At 39.4% G+C, this 24,270-nt stretch overlaps 1 protein-coding gene and 1 long non-coding RNA gene across 3 annotated transcripts in view; one reads left to right on the forward strand and one right to left on the reverse strand.

Annotated features, from left to right (window-relative positions):
- LOC124858216 overlaps window positions 1-15,966 on the reverse strand; it is a 54,593-nt gene extending 38,627 nt beyond the window's left edge. The window contains exons 1-2 of the long non-coding RNA XR_007035774.1: window positions 15,837-15,966; window positions 13,572-13,698 (exon numbers count right to left, since the gene is read on the reverse strand). This is a non-coding gene — a long non-coding RNA (uncharacterized LOC124858216). The remainder of the gene's footprint in view (window positions 1-13,571; window positions 13,699-15,836) is intronic.
- Window positions 1-24,270, forward strand: part of LOC124858215 (cadherin-20-like) — a 113,244-nt gene that overhangs the window by 9,014 nt on the left and 79,960 nt on the right. The window contains exon 2 of one of the 2 annotated variants that reach the window (XM_047350131.1): window positions 8,386-8,442. The exons of the other annotated variant lie outside the window; for it this stretch is intronic. The gene's annotated coding sequence lies outside the window, so the exon portion shown is untranslated. The remainder of the gene's footprint in view (window positions 1-8,385; window positions 8,443-24,270) is intronic. 2 annotated transcript variants of the gene reach the window in all.

Below are 24,270 nucleotides of genomic sequence, written 5' to 3' on the forward strand. Positions count from 1 at the left end.
CACGCTTTGGGTAGCTACCCAGTATTGGCTGAGATGGTTCACTGTCATTTAAATCACTAGACCTATCTTTGCAGGGTGCATTGGAGGAGCAGTACTTGTGGGAGAAATATTTTTCTCTGATGGCAAGGGTGTAGTTACCAGCATGCTAGCTGCTGCCTCTGAAGTACTCCCAGCATAACTGCTACTGGTAGAGAAAGGAGCAGCATTGGATTTTTTAAATGTCCTGAAAAATGGATGCATCATGTAGCATTAACTGAATGGAGCTCTTTAGGAACTACTGGTATGTGAGAAAAGCTTGGTAAAAAGTGTTGCAATTATTTTCAAAACTGCATAAAAACTAGAAAGTGGGTGGGGCTTGATATAGAGGTCTTTCACACCCAGGTCATTTTTCCTCAGTCTGTGTTATGCACCGGTCACTCATGTCTCTCTTATGTGAGAGAGAAACATTTCCACTGACAGGCTCACATTTGGAAATGAACAGCAAAGCATTTTTTGTTGATTTAACATAATAGACGCTATATTTGCATCTGTTTTTACATTGAACTATTTATAAAGTGTCTCACTGCATGAATTGCTATAACGAATTTCATGGAGCTTCCTCAATGTTTACCGCTTTGGCTTTTCCTCTCAGTAAGACAGAAATCTGACACCGTTAGCTAGTCAGGCTACTTGTAGGCTCATTTGCATACTGATCGCTGATTGGTCGTTTACTAGAAGGAGCGGGGGAGGGGTTTTGGCTCTCCGCTGACTGTAGATAGAATAAAATAATATAAATAAAATTTAATAAAAATAAATCTGAGGGCTGTAGAAGTCCCCTGGGCCAAACTCCGAACACCCCAAATTTAAACCCTCAGAAATAAAAGAGGGTGCACTTATTTTTAACATAACTATGGAGAGTACTGCCAGTTCATCTCCCCTTTTACCTCAAAAAAACAAATAACACCTGGGACACCCTTAAAACTTTGACTGTTCCAACTGGGGTTGAGCTAAAAGGCTATGGGAGGAGAAACAGCTGTAGTGTCCTGGGTTTGAATGTCCCTAGAAGGTTGGACTCCACAAGCTTCTGGCATCGTTTTGGCTGGAATAAAGACCGCTCTCCTTGGTTTAGTTCATTGAAATAGGTTGGTTTCCTTGGATTTTCAGTATAGGTCACAAATATTTAAGAGAGCTGAGGTCAGGATGTTAGCCAGATTTTAACGTTATTTTTGGATCTTTGAAACAACCAGATATATCCACGTTTCAACCATCAAGCTGTTTTGTAGAGGAGATGGTAAAAATGTTAGGTTGTTCTTCATTATTAAATCCACTTCAGTGAAAAGCCCCCCAGCATGATGCTGCCACCACCATACATAACAGTTGATTTATTGTTCTCAGGTTAGAAAGCTCAATCTTTGTCTCATCTGAGCATAACTCTTCTACTCAGAAGACGACTGACTTTGATCAATAATATCTTATTTGTAATTGACATTTATACAACCAAATTTAAAACAGAGTTAAATCTTCTCCATGTAAGCAGCAGCAAATTTCAGTCAAGCTTGGAGGTGCTGATTTTGGAGCAGGGGCTTCCTTTTGTTCGCCACCCTCTAAGACCTTTGATGTAAACCTGGCTTCACTGTGGACAGCAACACTGATTGTCCCACAGTTTGCAGTTCAGGGTAGGCTTGAGTCTCGAAGGCCCCGGGGCTGCAGTTGAAAATCCTCATTAATTTTCCTTGTAACTGAGGATTACAGTTGCACATAATTTAAATAGAAAATCTCTGGATCTCCAGGTCTTGAAATAGCTCAAAAGGATGTTCTCAACTTGTATAAATCCACAATTCTCCTTCATAGATCTTCACTGAGATGTTTGGATGTTTCCACTGAAATGAGCTTGTGGTTCTTCTCATTGTCTTTATGCTTAATGTTTCACCACACAATGGCCATTGACTAAAGAAAGTTTGAAACCACATTCATGAATGTTGTTCTTCTATTATGTTTTAAAATCACCTCCTGACACTTTCTGCACTGCAATGAACATTCACTGAAAGAGAGAGAAGCTGCTGCTCGCAACAGCCTCTAAATGCAGACTGGAGATATTAAGACATCGATTTGCAAAGGAAAATGAGACAAACACTGTAATCTGTGAAGATAATCTTTCTTCCAGCACTATTGGTCCTTCACAGAGATTCAGAATATAGCAGAGGGGGGAATTAAACACTGGAAAAGAGTTCTCCAATGATGTAATTTTATTGATGTGTGGTGTCTCTCTGTGCAGGAGCTACTCTGATGGTGGTTGGAGAGGGAATGAAAAAGCACATTTTCTGTTATTATCAAACTATTAACGCTCTATGAGTATTAATATAAATAACAAAATTATAGCCAAAAGTTCCTAGTGCCTCGCAAAAGCACTCATACCATTTAATGTAATCTTTAATGTATTTTATTGGGCTGCTATGTGACTGAGAGTCACACATAATTATGAAGTGAAAGAAGAAAGGATGCTGAGATGCAGAAAAATGTGATACAGCAGTGGTATCCAAACCATTTATATCATTTAATGAAACAATGTAGTCCTATTTTTGTGGGAAAGGGATCTATAAATTATTGTGGACCCATAACCCAAAGGGCGGGTGTTGGTGGGTCGACTGATTTTTATCTTTTTATGACCTGGAAATCGGCGCCAGAGCTGCGGCGAAAAAAACACCACCTTCACGGACATGACTGCGGCCGACGTACAACTCAGCCTGGTTCCCACAGAGACGACTTGGATATTTGTGGTCCTTTTTACTACGAAACGTTTTATTATTAAACAACAATATTAACATCATTACTTCCTGCTATATCTAACATTTTCCATTTCAGGAAGATTTCAGCTTGTCAGAAAAACTTTGCTCTAATAAAAAAACAATATCACCAGCTGCATCAACAGCCTGTTCTGGAGGTCCAAATACTGTAAACCATTCTGGAACTACAGTCAGGGGCCACAAAAATTAGTCCCCGGGCCCTACTTGGGACACTGCTGTGATACAACCTGGGGGCGGAGGTTCACCTTCCAGCAGGACAATAACCCTAAACATACAGCCAGAGCTACAATAGGATGGGTTGAAGCAAAGCATATTTGCGTGTTGGAATGGTTTAGTCAAAGCCCAGATCTAAAGACTTAGAAATTGGTGCTCCCAGACATTCTCCATCCAATCTGACAGGGCTTGAGCTAGAAATTTCAGGCTCTAGATGTGCCTAGCAGGTGGAGACGTAGTCCAAAAAAGGCTGGCAGCTGGAGCTGCAGATTAGGAGCTTCTACAAAGCACAGACTTAGAGGGGCTAGCGTATCATTTCTATTCACTTCACAATTATGTACAACTTTGTCACATAAAATCACAATGAAATGCATTAACGTCAGAGGCTGTGTCTAGTCTGGAAAGTATGAATACTTTTGCAAGGCACTGCATACTAAAATGATGAAAATTAAATCTTAAAAGGTCTTTGGGTCATAGCACAGAATCCAGCAGGTCCTTCAACTGTTTCATTTACATTTGGTTATAATCAAAGAAAAACCCGTTTATGACAACATCAGCTGCCAACTCTTCAAACAAAACTTTATACACGAGTTTTTCACATCTTGTGTCTAATATTGAGACAGATGGTAAACTCTGACTTTATCATAAACCCGAGTTAATCTCTCTGTAAGTGCGCCGTTTCTATTGAGGTTTTGGACAATAAATGTCTTTACTGGAGGCACAGTTTGAAACAGTGAAGCATTAACTAAGCACCTGTGAACAAATGTATTCAGACAGCTAAAAGTACCACTTTAATTTGAGTTGTGGGTACCAACACAACTAATGCAGCTCCAAGTAATAAGTTGGTTCCTCTGGGTTCCTGCTACAGCCTAAACACACTGCAGTAAAGGTAGAAATGTGTTAAAACAAGTTATTTAACTGATCCCACATCAACAGATGCAGATTTTTTGTTGATTAACCTGCTACTCAGCAACGGACCAATTAAAAAGAGAAGGACGGGAACATCTCATCTTTACAAATAAATGAAATCCCATCTCTGAATTCAAATTATTCTGCCTCCCAACCTGACAGGATATTTTTTAAATTCCAGACATTCAAGGTCACATTTAAAAAAAACATAATAAAAAAATGTCTTGTTTTAAACTGAGCTGATCTGACAGGAGAACCTTCTCCCTCAGTGGTACTTCATCGCATTGCGTGGAAACATACTGTAGGCCTGTTGGTTTTTAATGAACTGCTGGGGAGCTGCGCTTTATTATCCATTTGATTATTAGTGAAGTGGATCCAAACACTGCAGATAATGACCAACGTAGCTCATAAAATACATACTGCTCATAATAAACTGCAGCTGAATTAAAAGGAAAAATATTGGACAAGGGTCTATAAATGCTGCTGAGGATATTCAAAGACCCAACGAAGAAGCAAACACTTTTCAGAATCTCATTCTACAACAGTTACTGTAGTAGTCACACCTTTTTCCACCAAAAACATCCAATTCATCAATGATAAACTGTGGAAATGTGCTCAGAACCATTTCCAACTTCACTGGCTGGAGAAGAGCAGGAAAAACACTGATCACTATGACACTTGTCAGCACCTGATTAAACAGATTTTACCTTTAGGAACAGCCTAACGTACAAATGTTGTGGTTCTGAAACCACAACTGTTCAAAACTGTCCTCTCCCTTGATACCGACCGCTGGCCCATGCCTAATGATGGGTCCCAATGTTGAGGTCAGAACTTCATTACAACTAGTATAAAATAATTGGCACCAAGTTTGTTGGCCCGATTGTAAGGAGTTGAGCAGCAGAGTTGGGAGTGGAGGTTGCGCCCATGAAAAAGCCAAAAGCTCCCAGCCAAAGACTAGCTGTTTATTCTGCTATTGACTCGTGTTTGGTGTTAATCTGACTGGATAAATGAAGAAACGAGACCAAGAAGAACCATACACAACCAGACCGCCAACTCCTACTCATGCTCACCATCCCATCCTTCAGCCAGCACAACTCAGTCATGGTGGTTGTGTTGGTCATTGTGGCAACTGGTCCAAGCCAATCCTACAGGATTTTATGGGAGATGAGGTCAGGGACACATGCAGGTTATTCCATCCTAACCACTCCCCAAATTCTGGAGCTGGTTTTTAATAAACTGAACTCTGCGGGGATGAGCTTTGACACTTTGGGAACATGAGTTTACCACTGGTTATAGAATCTCATTTAGGCCCCTATGAGGACTCACACCACTGGCAGAGAGGATTTTGTACGTTTTTCATGGGGGCAGCCCACATACTCAACTCTGCTCCTCAACCCACATCCTTCATACAAAGGTGGCATTGTCTAACTGCAAATAAACAGGGTTTTGAAAAATGTTACATTAGTTGCAAAGCAGTATAGCAACAACAAAGAAATATTTGGCCAAACTCAACTTCCCTCACTCTTTCTGCAGTAAGTTTAGTGGTGTTTAGGCTGTTTGAGCTGCCGATATGTTTTGGTATATTGGATTTGTGTCCTTCAGTAGGCAACATGTCTGTGAATCAGAAACTGAAAACTTTGGTACATTTATTGACAAGAAAACATACAGCGTGGGGTTTTTCCTTCCTAAATAATGAATGTAGTCTGAACTAAGGTAACAGCCACACAGATCAGCGACAATCTATTTAAACATTCAGCCGCTCTAATCAGAACATCAAGAAAAACACATAAAATATCTTCTGAACTTTGAGCTGCAATTATGTCAAAATTAAACTACCCCAAACTGATCCATTATCTGAGATCAGGCTAAAAATAAACAGCTCATCGACCTTCAGTGGAGGCCAAAACGATCATCACAATGAATAAGGAAAACAGGCCGACCTTGGTGCTGGCAGACAGTGATTATGTTTTATTTCCCCCCCCCCCCCCCCTCCCAAAATGAGCCAAATACTCACCAATGTACTCGGCCAGATAAAATGGAGCGAGACAGGGAATGAGTTATAGTGTCTGGAGCTGGCGTGCTCCAGCTAGATTTTTCCTATCCTATAGCAGAGGAGAGGATGAGCTGCCATAAATGTGACCCACACATCCATCAGGTTTCTATACTCCACAGCTCTCAGCATGATGTCGCTCTCTCTATCTACTTTAATGCACTGTGTTTGACCGTATGTAGCCTGCTTGTGTGTGCCAGCTAAGCTAATTAAATGTTTGGAAAAGTGTTGGGGTTTCAATCTGCACATGAATTTACTCTCCGAGAGAAATGACCCAAACCAAAGAGGATCCAAGGACAGTCCGTTAGATTCAGTCCAAAAGCGGCTCCAGTTCTAAATGGCAGCGGGCTTTACATGACTGAAGTAGGAGACCAAACGCCAACATTAGCAGCACCATGATGTGTATTAAAAGACTTATTCTGCTTTGGTCTGATGACAAGGAAAGCATGCAAACAATCTGCAAATTAAACATTTTACTTGTTGAACCCAGCATCTTAACTAACTTATGCATGAGCATGCAACTCAGTGAGTCCTGCATATTTATCAGCAGCTTCTGAGGTACAGGACAGTTTGTGAAGCAGGAACAATTTCCATCTGTGTGCTTAGAGTTTGTCAGTCATCCATGTGACTCTCAGCTGGTGAGCCAGAGTCACAGTTTCAGCGCTTCGCGAAAGGATATCATCACTGCAGTAACAGTATACAGAATATTGATATCGCAAAGGAATGTCTGGACTGCAATATTTGTTGGTTGTTGTTTCCAGTGTCATGAATACATAGTTAGCTTGCCATGAAGATATTCAGCTTGTTGGATGGAGTCTGGCAACAGCAGAGACCCACACCTGACAAATACGATTGTCACCAAGATGCTAAAGGCCACAGAGAGTGAATCATAATGACAGATGAGAAACAAAGTGAAGAAATCATAATATTCAACATAAATATTGCTAACATGGATGCACCAATCGATTTTGGGCGTACAGCCGATACTTGCATGGGAAACTGATCTTATCTACCCCCAAAGGTCTGAAAATCAGCCACTGTCCCCTTTTGTTAAGAAGCTCAAAACAGGTCTGTAGTCTAATCTGTTGTGCAAGTTTGGTTTGTTTTTAAAATGTGAAAAATAAAAAGACTAAAAGAAGTGATTTTTGGTTGTTTATTTTAGTTAATATAATAGTTTGGATTGCGATGCTCTGAACTTTTCATTTATAATTGAGAGGACTACCTGATGTGCAGTTAAAACAATTTTGTATTGTTTCAACTGACACCTGACAGTTTCAGGTGAAAAATCAGTATTGGTCCAAATCGGAACTGGCATCAGGTTTTTTAAAGATCGTGATCGGCCAGAAAACTGCAATTGGTGCACCCCTAATTTCTAATATAGTGCAGCTCTATTTAAAATACTTCAAGGCCCAAACTTTCATTCACTGCTGAATTCATGACAACTTTGAGAACCAAAAGTAATTTCCATTAGGGCTGCACAATATATTGCGAATATATTATCATAGCACTTTCAGTGTGTGCAATATTCACATTGCAAAGGACTGATGGGAATGCAATAATTGTCGGCTAATATATTCCAAGTGTTATAAACATGCATTTCACGTGCTAGTGTAATATTTAGCCAGCTGGACAACGTCTCACAGCAGACACACGCAACTTTTTCCAAAATGCTAAAGGTCACAGAGTGATGGAAGCACAGATGAGTAAGAGAGGAAAGAAGACCATAGGCAGATATCCCATCTGATCTTATCATTACAATATTTACCCAAAATATTGTCATTTCAAGACTTTCTAGTATCCTGCAGCCATAATTTATACTGACTGATTGTGAGAGTGTCCTCTTTGTTTGTCTGGAACCCAGCAATTGTTCTCAGAAAATAATGCATACGAAGGCAGCTTGGAAGACAAAATTAAACCTTTAGAGATAAAAATTGTGAAATCAACAGTGAAGCTACATTTTCAAAAGGAATCTGTATTTTCTACATGTTGACTGTTCATTCAGGCTGCTAGAACTAAGGACTAGTCTTCAGCAGGAGCTGGTCAGTCAGTTTACAGCCTTTTTATGAAGTTTTTGTACCTGACTTTTTGAGGTTAGAGATGTTTCAGCAAACAGAGTGTGCCAGCTCCAGTATCCTGCACTGTTTTGCCTGATTCTGCAACCCTGTGCAGAACCATGTGTACAGTTTATGAACTCAGAGAATAGATTTTCATCAACCTCTATTTCCATTTCTGCACCTGTCACTTTTTTGGGCTATGTACCAGTGAGCAAACATGTACAAACTCCTTAGAAATTTGTTTACCCAACCCACCCACATAATGCTCTATGTCTGGATCCTGAAACATAAAGAAGGAAAAGGATTCAACACGTTTTTGGTCAGAATTGTAGGAAATTAAGCATGTTTCAACTTTTCACGCTTTGCTTTGTTGCAGAAATTGCCATTATGACACAGTATTGCACGCTGGTGGGTGAATCTTAATTCCTAACTTGTGAGTACATGCGTGCATGACGGTGTCTTTTATGTTTCTGTGTGTGTGTCTTTGCATCAGCGCAGATTGCTCATGAAATATGACCTCTGGAAAAGTTTCCTGTCCGTGTTCTCCTCTTTGAACTCCAATCCATTATCTTCAGGTATCAAATTCGCCCCAACAGGTGTATTATGGTAGATGATATGGGCTCGTGGCAGCCTGCCACGGATGCAGGGATGAAAGAGATCCGGGTCCGTGCACAGACCAACACAACCATACGTACACCTTGAGAGGTTTCAAAAAACGGGGGGGGGGGGGGGGGGGGGGGCTCATAATGCCGCTTTCACCAGCCCCATCTGCAGCTGCAAAGGAAGTGAGAACCAGTCATCTGAATCTGTTTTTAAAGGACATGTGAATCAAGATAGGATGGTCTCCAACTGGGGGGGGGGAGGGGTGAAGACTTCTATCTGGGTTTATGTTGTTGTTTTTCTTTCATACACAGAGGCATTCGATCGATGGAAGGAGTCATGTAGAAAATAGAAACAAAGGAAAGTCTCATGCTGTTTATCTGAGACAGAGAAGAGGTAAAACAATAAGCCACTGCTCACAGAACTGCCGTCAACCTCTGTTTTTATAAATTAACATCCTTCGCACATTTGGCACAGATGAAGATATTGTCTTCATAACAGTAGATTATATGAAAACAAATAAATTATGAGTGTAAAACGAGCTTTTTGTAGAGTGAGAGCCTTCCTGCGAACTTGGTGGAGATGGAAAACAAAGAAGAAACAGCAGCGAACAGATGGTCAGAACAAGTGTGAGCTAGATGTGTTATTAAGCAGCTGTATGCCGACACGTTCAATTTAATAAGCTGCAGAAATGCCAGCACTGTTTACAGCTTGTTGCACAGCACCCTCATGTACGGGAAATACGCTTGCTTGTCCATTATTATCAGTATTTTTACAGAAAAACTGAAAAACCAACTTACAACCACAAACTTCAACATATACAACCGGCAGTTTATGTGGTAGACTAAACAAAGTAACACATATTTGTGGGGTAGAAACAAAATGATACATAAAATATTTTACAAATAAAAACCTGAACAGTCTGGCATGCTTGCGTATTCTGCCACATTTACTCAAATACCCCAAATAAAATCCAGTCCCAGTTAATTAATTGGAGTCCACTTGTCTGTTATTTAATCTCAGTATAAATGCAGCTGTTCTCTGAAGATCTCTGAGGTTTTGGCCTTTATGGAAGAGTGATAAGAAGAAAGCCTCTGCTGAAAGAAAGCAATGTAGGAGACACAGGATGTAACCATTTAGTCAACATGCGAAGCACTATGTGAGACAGAAACCTAACAGGGCACAAAACACTCTGAACACACCATCCACATAGTGAAACCTGGTGGTGGCAGCATCATGCTGTGGGGAGGCCCTTGTTCAGCAGAAACAGGAAAGCAGGTCAGAATTGATGGTAAGATGAACGGCATTAAATACAGAACAGAAAACCTGTTACAGGCTGCTTAAGACTTGAGACTGAGATGGAGGTTCACCTTCCAGCAGGACAACAACCCTACTCATACAGCCGTGGTTTAGATCAAAGAATATTCATTTTATAAGCGCCCAGTCGACGTCCACACCTAAATCCTGCTGAGAAAATGTGGAAAGACTTGAAAAATGAAGTTAACAGATGCTTTCCAATACCTCATATATGAGATTGATACAGTTTTTACAGTTTACATGTATCTTTGTTGATCTATAACATAAAGCTCCAACAAAACAGAATTGAGGTTTGTGCTTGCTCTGTGTGATACACAATAAAGTGCCAAGTAGAGACTTTGTTCACATGAAAACTGAGTTTTTCAAAAAATATTTTCCTTTTATTGTTCCTAAAAGCAGGGCTGTACAGTGCGACATAGTGGCTGTAGTCTATTGGGATAACAAAGTGTTCCCTTATTAATGTCATTAGCCATATATCATATAACAATTGCTGCGGTTCATCACCAGTTCACTGGTAGACGTGTGCAAATGTGCTTCAGAGAATCCAGTGGAATTAGGAAGCGGGATTTTCATGCTGGAAAAATGGAGCTATATTTTAAACCTTTAACCAATAAAAACACAAACAAGCCCATCAAGAAGAAACAAAAACACAAACTGCACCAAGCCAAGGTATGTTGGAGAAGAAGGGAATAGTTTATACGTATAACAGAGTGGGACAAGGACTTTTACAATGCTAAGGTGCAACACGGTGTAGAATGACACAAATTGTACACATTTTTCAATAAATACTAAAACAATAAATATTAAAACACATCAACACTAATATGAATAAATAAAAAGGATTTTCACTGACAAACAATAGATATTTCTTGTTATTGAGTTTTCATCGTACGCATTACTGTTTGTCAGTGTGGTTAAGTAATAAAATGCAGTACTTTTGATTTTTAGAGATTTTGGAGACATTTTCTGCTGGTTCTAAACATTTTTGTTATGTGCTAAAAAGAAAAACAGCAACTTCTGTAGCATCAGTGCTATAAGCTAAAAAGGTCAGCATACAGCCCTGCCTAATAGGTTCCTCAAAAACCAGCACTGTTTCCAGAAATGTTTACATCTACACAATAACCCCGTAGAAAGTATGCCAGGCCTGTATGTGGCGCTGTAATTTGGAGAGGAAAACACACCATACGCAAAGCAGACAGAGTAACTATGGATTTGCACAGCTTGTGCCTTTGCTGCGTCCCGCCACGCCACGCACTCCGCCACCATTCGCTCCAGTCCCAATTTACACTGGAAGGGCTCTAACCAGCTCCACTGTGAAGCACAGAGGTGCTCTGAGAAGCACGCGCTGGAAATTCAAACCAATTAATTCTGTTGGAGACGGACATAAAACAGTGAAAACTGCTTAATAAAATCCATGTTTTGTTTACATCATCTGTGCATATTATGCATAACCATAAATGATTAATTTAGACAGCATAGATTGATAAATAAACGCATATATTTATTAATAAAGCGAGGCGTTGAAGAAAATCTAGTAGGTCTTTGTTAAATTTGAATTTGAAAATATGGATGTTGTGCCCGTTCAGTATCCTATTGGTGCACTGTGATCTGCGTCCAACAAAAATATGCCCGGGTCGCCGCCCTGCAGAGGCACTGGAAACACTCTCATTGACTACAAATAGTGTGTAATTACCGCAGACTTTGTTCTGTGGCGTGGCAGAGTTGAGACGTACATTGTGTCACTTGGGGGTAAGACATGCAAATAAAGCCTGCACTCTGGGCTCCTTAAAGGCATTTCCATGCGGATGGAAAAACTTGGTGTATTTGGAAACTGAAAACAAGTGATAACATAGATCAAAATGTATCATCTTTACAACATGTCTTTAAACCCAGACGAACTATGGTCTGGGACTAATGCTTGTTTTAATGTTGCTGTAAAAGTGCATCTACACAGTTGAGATAAAGACCTAGAGTAAATATCCATTCACTTTAAGTGTTGCCCAGTTATTTCATGATTTATATGTAACAATACCACACTTACTTCTCCAGATATAAGTTTACTGATTTCTCAGTCTTTTACATTTATATTAAATCACTAAAACAAAGAAGGTACATGCATGGATGGAAAAGCCAGCAGGAATGAAAGAAAAGGAGGAAGGGAAGAAGGAAGGATACAAAGAAGTAAAGATGTGAGGACACAAGCATGGCATGGATGTAGAACACAGGGAAGAAAGGAGGTAGGAGACATGTACAGAAGAAAGGGAGGAAGGATGGACACATGGAAAGATGGAGGGACACGATAGGAATGAAGGACTGACCATTTATATAATGTGATTGGAATTAAAGTCTGGAAATACAAATATTTTTCCAAATTCTCATTGTTTATTTCAATACTTATCTGTATAATTACTGAAATTTAATTGTATATTTATCCCAACTGTGCAGGAACCCTGTCTGCTGCTGAGTTGTAGACAGATATGACTCGGCAGGATCATTTCACCCGTCCAATGAAATGTGGAGGTGTTCACCTCATAAATTTTAACAACAAACCAGAAGAGGAACGGCTGGGTTGTTTTTTGTGCTTTTTGAGGAAGTTCTGTTTCCAGGTTTCCATTTTAAAAAAACATCTTGAAGCTAGGCAATCAATAAAGTGGGTTATCGCCACCTTGTGGTAGTATAATGAATATCGCTTTACTATTTAGCACAATTGAAAAAACTACAGGCGCCTGTCAAAATGTGCATTCATAACCAGTATTTGAATTTAAAAGAAGAATTCTTTAAATTTTCTAAACTTTTAGCCCATCTATAACAAATAACCTTAAAGACGTTTAGTCTATGTGATTATATTCCAATGATATTGTTATAAAGGATAACAGACACAGCTAACTTTCATTTCACTGCATATTGAATTTGAAACTGTGTTGTATATAAACAGATCCCCATAGATCTGGTGTTACCAAACCATGTTCTACACACAATGCAGCCTTTATTCTAAGCACTAGTGAAAACATATTGCTTCAATCTTGTCCTAAGCTTCCAGTGTTCCTGCTATTTTGACCAGGCTGACCTTCCCTGACGCCTTGTTGTAGCAATAGGTGGACGTTTGGGGCAGAGCATCTACTATTTCCTCCTCCATTCCACACACCAGCATGGATGAGCTGTTTGATCCCAGGGTTCAAAAGACATCAGCCACAGTCACAACCGTCGTCTGAAAAGACTTAACACCCATCACTACACCCCCTCCCGCCTCTGTACCTGATTCTCCTCTTTGAAATAACATTACCTGTGTCCTTTCTGTGAGCTCAGGAGTCTGCAGTAGCAGATGAGACAGAATAGAAAATGTAGAAAAGGAACTACAGCAAGAGTTTGTTATTGCCTGTCTCCAATCAGTGGGGAGGATCAGTTATTCTTCTTGAACTATTCACGGCGTTGGATGTCTCCTGTGAAGGTTTATTTATACTAGTGGGAGAGTTTCAGAACAGTTCTGATGTCTCGTAGTTTGAAATTCTTACAGTCATTGAGATTTTATTGGATTAAATTGGTTTTAATGTAGATGTCCTTGGCTTTCATCAGATTATTGTCTCAAACAACTATCTTGGTTGGATTTCATCTAATAGTGTGATAATTGGGTTTTGAGGTACTTACAGGCACAGACTGGGTAGAGAAGATGAACTCAGCCTATAACATGAACTTGTTTGTTGACTCCGTTTCTTAATCCTCAAGTTTCACCGCCATTTTTGAAAGCTGGAAACCAGTAGATAAAGTGGCTCCCCTGAAAAACAAGATAACATTATCTTTATGATTGATCATGTAGCACACTGCCTACTTTACTCTAAATGCAAACAATATTAGACCATTCTTCCTGTCAATTTCCAACATAAAGTCATGATTTCGTCTGTTAGCATTCTCATAAGGCTAAGTTGCTTAAATGCTAACCAACACCACTGACCAAACTGCTGAAAAAAACAACGAATAAACTAAATGAATAAAACATTTGAATTTCAAACAACTGAGTAAAAAACAAGTAAAAGCAACAAGAAGAAAAAAATGACAGACAAGAAAAACATCTAAATGAAATGAACAACTTATACCAGGGCAAAGGCCAAAGAGAAGAAGTGGATCATAAGAGCAGATTTAAAAATGGTAAAAGGCTTTTCTGATATGCAGCTTCCATAATGTAGGAGCTGCAACGGCAAAAATCCGATCTCCCCAGAGTTTCCCCTGAGTCCTTGAGGGGCAAGAACATTTAAAAACAGATAAAAGTTTTAAAATTGACAGGAAGTCAATGCATTGAGGATAAAACCAGAGTAATATGGTCTCTCCCCAGTCTGTCTTCCTGTTATAAGCTTTGCAGCAGCATTTTAAACCAACTAAAGGCTCCATAAGGACAACTTACTGTTTTGAAGTAATTTTTTGACAAGATGGTTTTTATTTTGACCAGTTGCCTCAGGTGGAAAAAGCTACTAAAACCACCATCCATTTTTAAACCCAGGCTGGTTAAAATAGCTTTCTGCCAGACAGCCAACATTTACACGAGGAGAAGAGCCAGTAGTGACATTTGGACTAAAATTCATCACCTCAGTCTTACTTCCATTGACACACTTAAGATGCTTTGGTATTTAGTATATTTACTGCTATTTATTTATGTAAAAGGAGGATTTTTAAATCCAAGCTACAGTCAATTGGGACACCCAAACAGACAACAGATTCACAAAAAACCTGATCCTACATCCAGGGATAACGGTTTTATATTTTTGAATGCTTAATATGAACACAGTAGTTAAATAAATGCCATAGCCATGAATTTAACTAACACAAAACTTTCAGTGATTTATAGGAAACATTAGCAAATGTTTGTCTTGAGCAGATAAAAGCATGGTGACTCAGTTAGATTTGGTTATTGTAGGGCTAATTGTCTAATTTGAAGTGCCTTGGAGCTGCTTCAACAAAGTTCACATTAAAACACGACACTGTTAGTTTAATCAGAAAAAGCTGATTGCTAAAATGCGAGCAAGTAGTCACCTTATGCTAACAAGTAAGCGGTCTAAACTAGCAGCAAAACGTATGTCACCGGTCCTGAGAAAGGTTCTTCTACCATTTAATGGTAAAGCCAACAAAGGTTCAGTGTTAACTTGCCATGAGGTGGCAGGAAATCACTTTAACATCTCCTCAAATTTGTTCTTTGGTTAATATCTAAAATTAACTGCAGTAATATTATAAAATGATTTGAAAAATAAGTTCCTATCACCTCGGTGGTATGTTTGAGAGAGCAAGTATCTTGTTCAACAACTGCTCTCATCTAGTCAAGTGTTTGCAGTCACTTCAGTGGTGAAGCTCCACCTCTAAATATTTGAAGAGCCAGGCACAAATTAAGAACATGGAGATGAGAGGCCTACACAGCACAGAATAAATGTCCATTCATCCTCAATGCACCACGGTTCCCTCTCTGAATGATTTCTAGGCAGACTAAGGAAATACAGTTAACTTCCTTTAAACAAATAGCATGTTGTGTGATTTCTCCTGAGCTAAGATTGCTGGGACTAGGTTTAATAATTACTTTTGAAAAGATACTTGAAATCTTTCTTAGTTGCCATAATCCCAGGTCTGCTGTTTTTCTGTCAGCCATAAGTTGCTCACTTTCTGACCTTTTTAATAGTATTTTATTGAAAAGTAAAGGAAATAAGTATTGATCTACTTAAAAACTTTGTTAGTAAATATATTTCACACCATGTCGGTAACAATTAAGCTAAATAGTGGAGGGAATAAATATTGAACAAATGAAGAAGATAAGCAGCAAAAATATATTTAAACCCAAAAAAGCAGCAAAAATCTGTATTTAGAAAGCAATTTTTCACCAATCAATTCAATTCAGTTGGTTTATTACTTTTTGAACAACTATATCCACTCAACTGCAATGACCTTCTAGATCAGGGATGTCAAACTCCAGTCTTCGAGGGCCAGTGTCCTGTAACTTTTAGATGTATCCCTGGTCCAACACACCTCAAACAAATGGCTGCATTTCCTCCTCAGTATGTTGTCAATTTCTCCAGAGTCCTGCTAATGACCTTATTATTTGATTCAGGTGTGTTGAAGCAGAGGAACATCTACAAATTGCAGGTTACCAGCCCTTGAGGACTGGAGTTTGACACCTGTGTTCTAGATTGTAAGACGGGTAGTGTGGAACAATGGGTCCAAGTCACACCTGAGTAATGCATGCATTAGTTTCTTCATACAGGAAGATGTCACTGCCAACCAAGGCTTTTCTCCTAGGTACTGAAAACATTTCAGTAAGGAATTGTCTGTGTCATTGGACTTTATTAAACTTTACATATTGACGTATTTGTTTGGATTGCTTTGTATCTGGATTCGTTGTGTTGTTGACAGCTTCTGGGGTCAATTTAATGACAGCAGATTAATTAGAAATATATTTAATGAAAAAAGCCTAGACAAGTTTCATACTGATTTCCCTCACTGTATGTAACTGTTGGATAGTAGTCTTTGTCTTTCTATAAATGTTCCTCTGCATTGTCACTTTTCTAAGTACATTTTAATTGCTACTTAGTCTTCAGAGACACATTCAGAAATAAAAACAAAAGGGTTCTGAGCAGATGGCTTTATGTAATTTATATCAAGTAATTTTCAGCAAATAAAAAGTTAGATTTAATCCTATAAAGGTCTGCTGAGAGAGTTGGCATGACGGTACCTCTCTTTATTACTTTGTTTTTGAGCCAGTAAAACTGGAAAAAGCAACAATTGGCCTTCCTTTCCTTTTGTGATGGTTCTCTAATTAAAATTGGATGCATGCATAATATTAAGCATTAAAAATTTTTTGAAAAAGCATTTCAGAGTTTTAGAGCTATATTTTATCAGCTTCATGAGCCCAGATTTACACTTTTGGAAATGCTGGATGGATTTGATTTACTACAGCAGCTTAAATAAATTACCTTTCAAGAAAAATGCTACAACTAATATATATTACAGCAATAAGAGCTCCATTTGCAACGCTGTTTTTCTTAATTCTATGTTTTATGCTCTGAAATTTTACACGATCACCGCTATCTAAACACAAAAGAGGTGAGAAAGTGAAGATCCTTGTGAATTTGTTAAACAGGTGGGAGACAAAAACATGTCAAAATACTAAGATCCTGTAAAGAAAGGAAGAAATAAAGAAAGAGGTGAGACAAACATGAGTAAACAAAGCAAGCAGAGAACAAGTGAGATGGAGGCCTGCTGAGTGTTGGACTGTGGATTTCTCTCTTCAGCTGCTGGCAAAGTCTGTCATCTGTTCGGTGTTTGAATCAACATCTGGTGAAGTGGCAAAGACGCAGCTTTCTGAGCCTCCGACAGCGAGGCAGCGAGAGGGAGTGAGAAGCTTACACACTCAGATGGGTGTCACAGTTGTAAGGAACCTACGGAGAACAACACACATGGGCTCTGGTAATGTATTTTCGGCACATCATGGTCTTTTTGGTGGAAGAATTGCATTACGGAGCCGGTGCCTCGCTGTAATCACATTAATGTTTCCTGTAATGGAGTAATGCTGGATATTAAAGTTCAACTTTTATCATTACGCTGCATTTACTGATGCTATCAACAGGTCATGACTCGTATTACACGCTCAGCATTGTAAATTAGCATGTAAGATCATACCTGTTTGACTCTTATTCGTTTATGTTTCCTGGGCGTATGCACAATAAGCACACAGGTAGAGGATGCACATCAGGAAGATGAGTCTTGATGAACCCACTCAACTTTGCTTATTGGCTTAATGGACATTTGCAACATTTGTAAAGGATGTCTTGAGTGAAACCGAATTATCGTGTCTTGCACTTGGTTTATGCTTGCAATGATAAAAACCTCCAGCTGTTTCCACTCAGTTGCAGTTGAAGCTCAAGCCTAAAAGGCTCATTCTCTAAATGATACATGGTGCAGAATTGCAAGTCTTCAGAGAAACAAGTGGTTGGATCTGTGGAACAAAACCTAACACATGATGCAGATCTAAGCAACATAAACTCACTAACTTCTAATTTGGAGACTAGCAAAGGAAGATCTTTTTGGCCAAATGAAATATGGTAAGAAACAGCAAGACATTAATTAATACAACTGAAATATTCCATCCCAGTTTAAAATTAGGATTTAAAAAGGCAAAACCTCCTAACCAAATCTCACCTTAGGGTTTAAACCTGAATGGTCTAGAAATCTCCATTACTTTTCTATTGATGAAGCAAGATAAAGACATATGAATGAACAAAGTCTCATTGCTAGCTAGCTAAAAAGTTGGTTGGGCATTTCTCAGGTATAATGGCCGATATTTTAACTATCCAAACTAAAAACATGAACCTTAATAGGTGTCCCCAGTTTGATGACTATTGGGAACTAAATAGTGGGTTTAACTGGGTTTAATCAGCATAAACTGGTCAAAATTAGTTAAACAAAAGAAATTACGCTAAGGTGCATTAAAGGTTAGTTAGAATCTAACAAACAAAATAATAATAGTTACACCAACAAAACTTCACATTAATAGTCAAATTAGTTCAACTCAGCTACCATAAATGACAACATCTGTGACAAACCAAAAAAAATTTCAACAAAATAAATTAGGGATTCATTTAACAAAACTAGCTTGTTGTTAATTCTGAAAAGGAAAAAGCCATCAAGTGTTTTTAGTCGATGTTAGGTGTGAGGATATTGGTTGAATAATCTGTCATATCATGACAGGTGGTTGCAGGGTCCATTCTGATATTTATTTACTTATTTACGAACAGAATATCTGTTATTGTTTCAATGGCAATAAGACACCATGCCACTAGGCCTGTCTGTTCAGTCCACTTCGATCGGTCCGTGAAGATGTGACAAGCAGGAGAGGTTTATTTTCTCAGTACTTTTAGAGCAAAAAGTGTTTGCTAATGCAAAAAGGCGCTACCTTAAATCAGGTGCAAGGACCTGTTAAGGGTTTTAGTTACATATGCAATAGTAGTTTGTGTGTCGCTATGTTGGATGTCTTAGAAATGTAAACTCATAAACAGAAAAAGACAGCAACATATGAAAAGCGGAACAGAGGTATGAAGACTGAGACAAGATGTTGCAGTTACAACGAAGGGTGAGAAGTAAAGGGAGACCTGTTTGTTGTGTCTGAAAGCTGAAAGCATGAGGCTCTAAAAAAGCATGTTGAAGTACTAGGATACACCTCATGTAAGCCACACAGTTTTATTGTTTTTTTCTTTTAGGAGAAAAGCTGATGGCTACCACAACCAAGAAAATGACTCAGAACACCTGACCCAGTAAAAAATGATGAACCTGAGCCACCAACTGATAAATCAGCAGCTCACTAACGAAGGAAATACACTTCTGAATACATGTTTTAAAGAAATATGTTGGGTTTCCTTGCATAAATCAGTTGTAGTGTTTAAGTAAAAGGCAACTGGACTTGTTCTGTTGTTTCTTGAGTACAGATGACTGGGAATCTACCCCAGCGTTTAAAGACATTCATTTTGAAGTCTTTTGGAATAAAGGATGGTATAGCAGCCTACTTAATTTGTAAAATGTTCTTCCTCTGATGGGGGTCTTAAGTCGGAAAAGTTTGAGAACGACTGGCTTGGGGAATCTTTGGTGCTTTTGATATAACCAAAAAACAACAGGCCTTGTGTTGTTCCTTACAATCTGGTGCTCACTTCATGTTGGTTTATGTCAGAAATGTCTCCTCACTGAACATAAGTAACATTCTTTTCTTATTATTCTTTAGACGCAAATCCCCTAAAGTCAAATTCACTTTCTAACTGGAAAATCACATGCAACCAGATGCTAGACACAAAGAGTAAATCCCACTAATTAGTGTGATATTTACAGTACAGTCATCTTGTCATAACTATTGTTTCAGCAGATGTTCAAGCTGTCATACTCTCATATTTTAGGCTTGGTCTCAAATCTATAAGGATGCATCTGAGTTAATGCCGTTTTTAATGAGAACCGAGAGAACAACAGATGAAAGCAATTATTTCTTATTTGGAGCAGTTTATGAACAAAAACACAGTTTGGTCAAAATGGCTTGCAGGACAAATGATGGCATGAAAAATATTTCACAGTTTACTGCTTTAAATGAGCGTGCAGGGAGTGTTTCAGTCAGCCATTACAGGTCATCCTCAATGCATCAAGCTGTCGTTTCTATTTCTGGGCAGTGGGAGAGAGACGTCCTATATCTTCCCCTCTTCAGGCTGGCTTTATGGGAGACCTCCTCATGCAGTTCAAGTCAGTTGTCAACATGATTTATGGAGATGTGAGCTATCTCTAGACCGGCTCCTCAATCTTCCCCTGACGAATTGCTACCATTGGCCCTTGTAACCGTCGTTTGTTTTCCTCGCAAGACAATTTTCATCCAAACTGACAAATTAAATCTGCCATGTTTTGAGGAAGCAATTTTTCCTCCCCTTTTCCATATATGACTCGCTTGGCAATTATCAGAGATGTGAGACTGACGCAACGTTGAATGAAGCTCTCAGAGCAGTTCGGGAGTCTGATATGAATAATATCCACACTTCTAATGGAGGTAGAGTGCTATAAGGTTTAATGGGTGGGAACGTGAGTTAGACGACATGTTTCTCTCAAAGATACGCACCAGTTATTGTCCTAATCATCTCATATAGCTCACTAATACTGGTGCTACTTGATTAATTTGACTTTTATGAGCAGGATAAAATAGGGTGCATATTATAGAGGCCAATATAATACCCAGGGAAACTTTCCAAAAAAAACAAAAAAGGTTCTTGCAATCAGCATATGTGGCAGCAACTTTTTAAGTTTGAGATTAAGATTAAGGTTTAAGGTTAAGATTAAGGTTAAGATTTTACACAGCTGAAGAGAAATGGGAGTCCGGTGTAAAATTATGATCTGCATCTTCTTTCAGGAAAATTGTTGCCCTGACCAGACTTTTGGGTCAGTTTAACGGTGGATGAAAGGTTTGAGAAACTCAAAAGGCATCAGATTTAATTCCTAATAGCAGGGAGCTGTCGGACAGACGATCTTACGTTTAACTCTTAGGATGTATTCACACCAGGAAAGTCCTTTGGTCCGCTTGTTTGGTTCGGACCAAAAGCGAACTTTATTTTTTTCATTTGTTTTCACATTGTACTTTTTGCAAGTGAACTATTACATGTAAACAAAGCCACGCGATCATTGTTCCCATTGGACAGAAATGATTGGGGCGGGACAAAGCACAGACCCGGAATTTGAGGAAAACAGCTGTAGACGTGCTGCGTGCAGCATCTCTGTTCTGCATATTTGTGCCGTTATTAAAGCTGTAATATTATTGTGAGGGTGAAGAGCAGCTCATTCAACACAGACTTTGAGACGTTCCATTTATAATTTTGGAACCCCGTCGGAGAATGCGTGCTGAACGCCGACGTTCTCTACGTGCCTTGTCCCACAACAATCCAGTAGCGTTGCTAAGCAACACACAGCTTATCAGGTATGATTACCTTACAACACACACCTTTCCTACCGGCTACGGTGGCTTTTTATGTCCAAAGAGACGTACGCTTTGTAGTTGGTTTGGATCGGGACCGGTTTGTATTCAGACCATAAGCGAACCGCAACAGCGTCCGTTTGGAAGCAGACCGAGACCACCTCAAAAAGTGGGTCTTGGTCCGGTTGTTTGGTCCGGACCAGGGTTCGCTTGAGTGTATTCACACCTGCACAAAAGGTCCGGACCAAGGGGGGAAACGAACTCTGGTCCGTTTAAAGCGGACCAAAAGTGGCAGGTGTGAATACGCCCTAAAATACTTTGAAATACAGAGAAGTTTAAAGTTGACACAATAACTCCAAACTGCCCAGGTACTGTGGCTGTAAAACAGGCCCAGATCATTCAGCCCTGCCCCGTGTTTGACAGTTGGTACGAGGTGTCTGAGACAAATCTCTCTTCTCCAACAAGATGACGCCAGTGTAGATGGCTTGCTGTCTGCCAACTGTTTGTTCTGTGTGGCCGCTCACACTGAGCCTGGTTCTGCTGGAGGTTTCTTCCTGTTAAAAGGGAGTTTTTCCTCTCCACTGTCGCTACATGCATGCTCAGTATGAGGGATTGCTGCGAAGTCAACGCAAGCCACTGTCCACTGTCGCTAGATGCTCATCCAGGAGGAATGAATAAAGTCACTGACTTTATGCAGTCTGTTAGCTTTCCTTAGATAGAAAAAAATTTAACCAATTTGAATAATAAACTGAATCCGACGGCACTGTTTGATAATTAGGAATAATTGGAAAATATGTACCCGACTTGAAATCTGTATGATTTGATTGAATTGACTTTGTAAAGTGCCTTGAAACATGTGTCGGCGCTATATAAATAAAACTGAATTGAATTGTGTCTGTCAATTCTCATTAGCGACATCAATGCAATACTGGTGTATGAACGTCAATCACTTTTAGATCTTTGATTATGTGCCACTAAGCTCACCTATTTTGACCACAATGGAGCACTGGCTGTCCACCTATCCTGTGTATCTGCTTCGCGCTGCGCAACTGCCTGCAGGGGGGGTAACGCCTCAGATAGCTAGTAAAACACGTTGAACAGCTGGTGAAGCCTAAAGCCTGCCTTGCATTCTCTGTAATGTCTCTTTTGGCAGATCTTTGGCTGGTCCAGCACCCATCCTGGCGCTTAAGGAATCCTACGTTGCCTGGTCTGGTTCCGTTGGTGGGTTTCGGTTCTCACAATGGACCTGTTTGCCACTGTTTTGAGGGTCTTAAGAGTGGCAGGATAAACTCTCTGAATCTGAGACTGCCAGCTTGGGTTCTGTGGTCATTTACATCTCAAACTGTGATTTCAGGATGACCCTGCTAAATTTCAGGTCCCTGGCTGATAAAACTTTCATTTTAAATAACTTTTTACGTTCAAGCAGATTGAACTCTCTCTTTGTGACTGAGACTTGGCTGCATGCTGGCGGGTTCAGTTTCTTATTCAGAACATTCGCATTGCTCTTTTTAATGCTCCAAGGACATCTGATGGAGATGGAGGAATATTAACTCTTTTTAAGAAGCATTTTAACGATAAACAGTTCCAAGCACCAACTCTTCTCTTCAGCTTTGAACTGCTTCTTTTTTAAGTAGTGTTGGGGTCCCACTCCTTAACAGGGTCATATACTTGATTGAGTTTTGTCTTGTAGTCTTTCTGTTTTTCATTTAGAAATTTGGGAATCAGTTTTTTTCTGATCATAAACCTGTTTTATTTGCTTGAGTTCCTGCGCCAGCCAGGCGTTGTCAGATATTTAAGTCTTTCAATGCTGCTCTCTTCCCCTCTGCTTTCACCAATAACACTGTTGCTGACTCAAAATATTCTGTGTTTTGCTAAACACGAGCTGCTCTATCAGTATCAGGAGTCTAGTGTTAAGACCCTGAATCTGGCCCTGTTAATTACCAGGTACCCTAAACTCACACCTGAGTCTTGGTTAAGTGAGACCATCTGAACCAGGCAGAAAAGCTGAGCACAAATGCAAAAACGATAAACTACAGGTTTCTTTTATTATGTTAAAAACGTGTTAGAAATGCTATCAAACCACAGTTAAATCAGGGAAAACAATTGTTTCTCTCAAATTATTGCTTCACGCTGTCACAATCCCGTGTTCTTTTGAACAATTATTTTAAACATGCCTCAGTGGGCCGGCATACAGGTCCCTCTGGATCCTCATTTTGTTGAAAAGGTTGAGGCAACCAGGTCATCGATTCATCACTCTACAGTGGACCCCTTTGTCTTTGTCCCTTGTTCTGCTGTCTTCAGTCAGTTTGAGCCCATTTTTTTGAGAACATTGTTGGTCATATGTTTTGTCTAGTCCCTGACGTTTTAAAACATGCAGCAATAAATCCAGTCACTTAAAACCTGGCCTTGACCCTTCAGACCAATCTTAAAGCTTCCCTTTCTCTCTAGAATCTCAAGAAAATAGTTTTCATTCAATTAAATACCTTTTTGAATGTAAATGTTTGAAATCTGTGTGGTTTTAAACATTTACACACCACTGCAACAGTTTTAGTACTGATATTTTTTGTCGTCCTTGTACTCCTGGATCTTACTGGAGCTTCTAATACTATTGACCACAGTTTCCTTATAACACAGTTAGAACACTGGGTTGGGATTACAGGAGCAGCTTTTAAGTGGTTCTGCTCTTACTTAAGTGACGCTTTTGTTCACTTTTAATGTTGGTCTTTTTTTGCCCACTTCAGTACCTCTCACCTGTGGGGTTCCACAGAGCTCGATTCTTGGCCTGCCTCTTTTTTCTTTGTACCTACTTTCTTTGAGGTCATACTGGGATATAGAGGGTACTGGGGTATACTGGGCTCACACACTGATGATGATCAGTTAATAAAT

The sequence above is a fragment of the Girardinichthys multiradiatus genome, chromosome 21 (assembly GCF_021462225.1).
Source record: "Girardinichthys multiradiatus isolate DD_20200921_A chromosome 21, DD_fGirMul_XY1, whole genome shotgun sequence".
Taxonomy (NCBI): Eukaryota; Metazoa; Chordata; class Actinopteri; order Cyprinodontiformes; family Goodeidae; genus Girardinichthys; species Girardinichthys multiradiatus.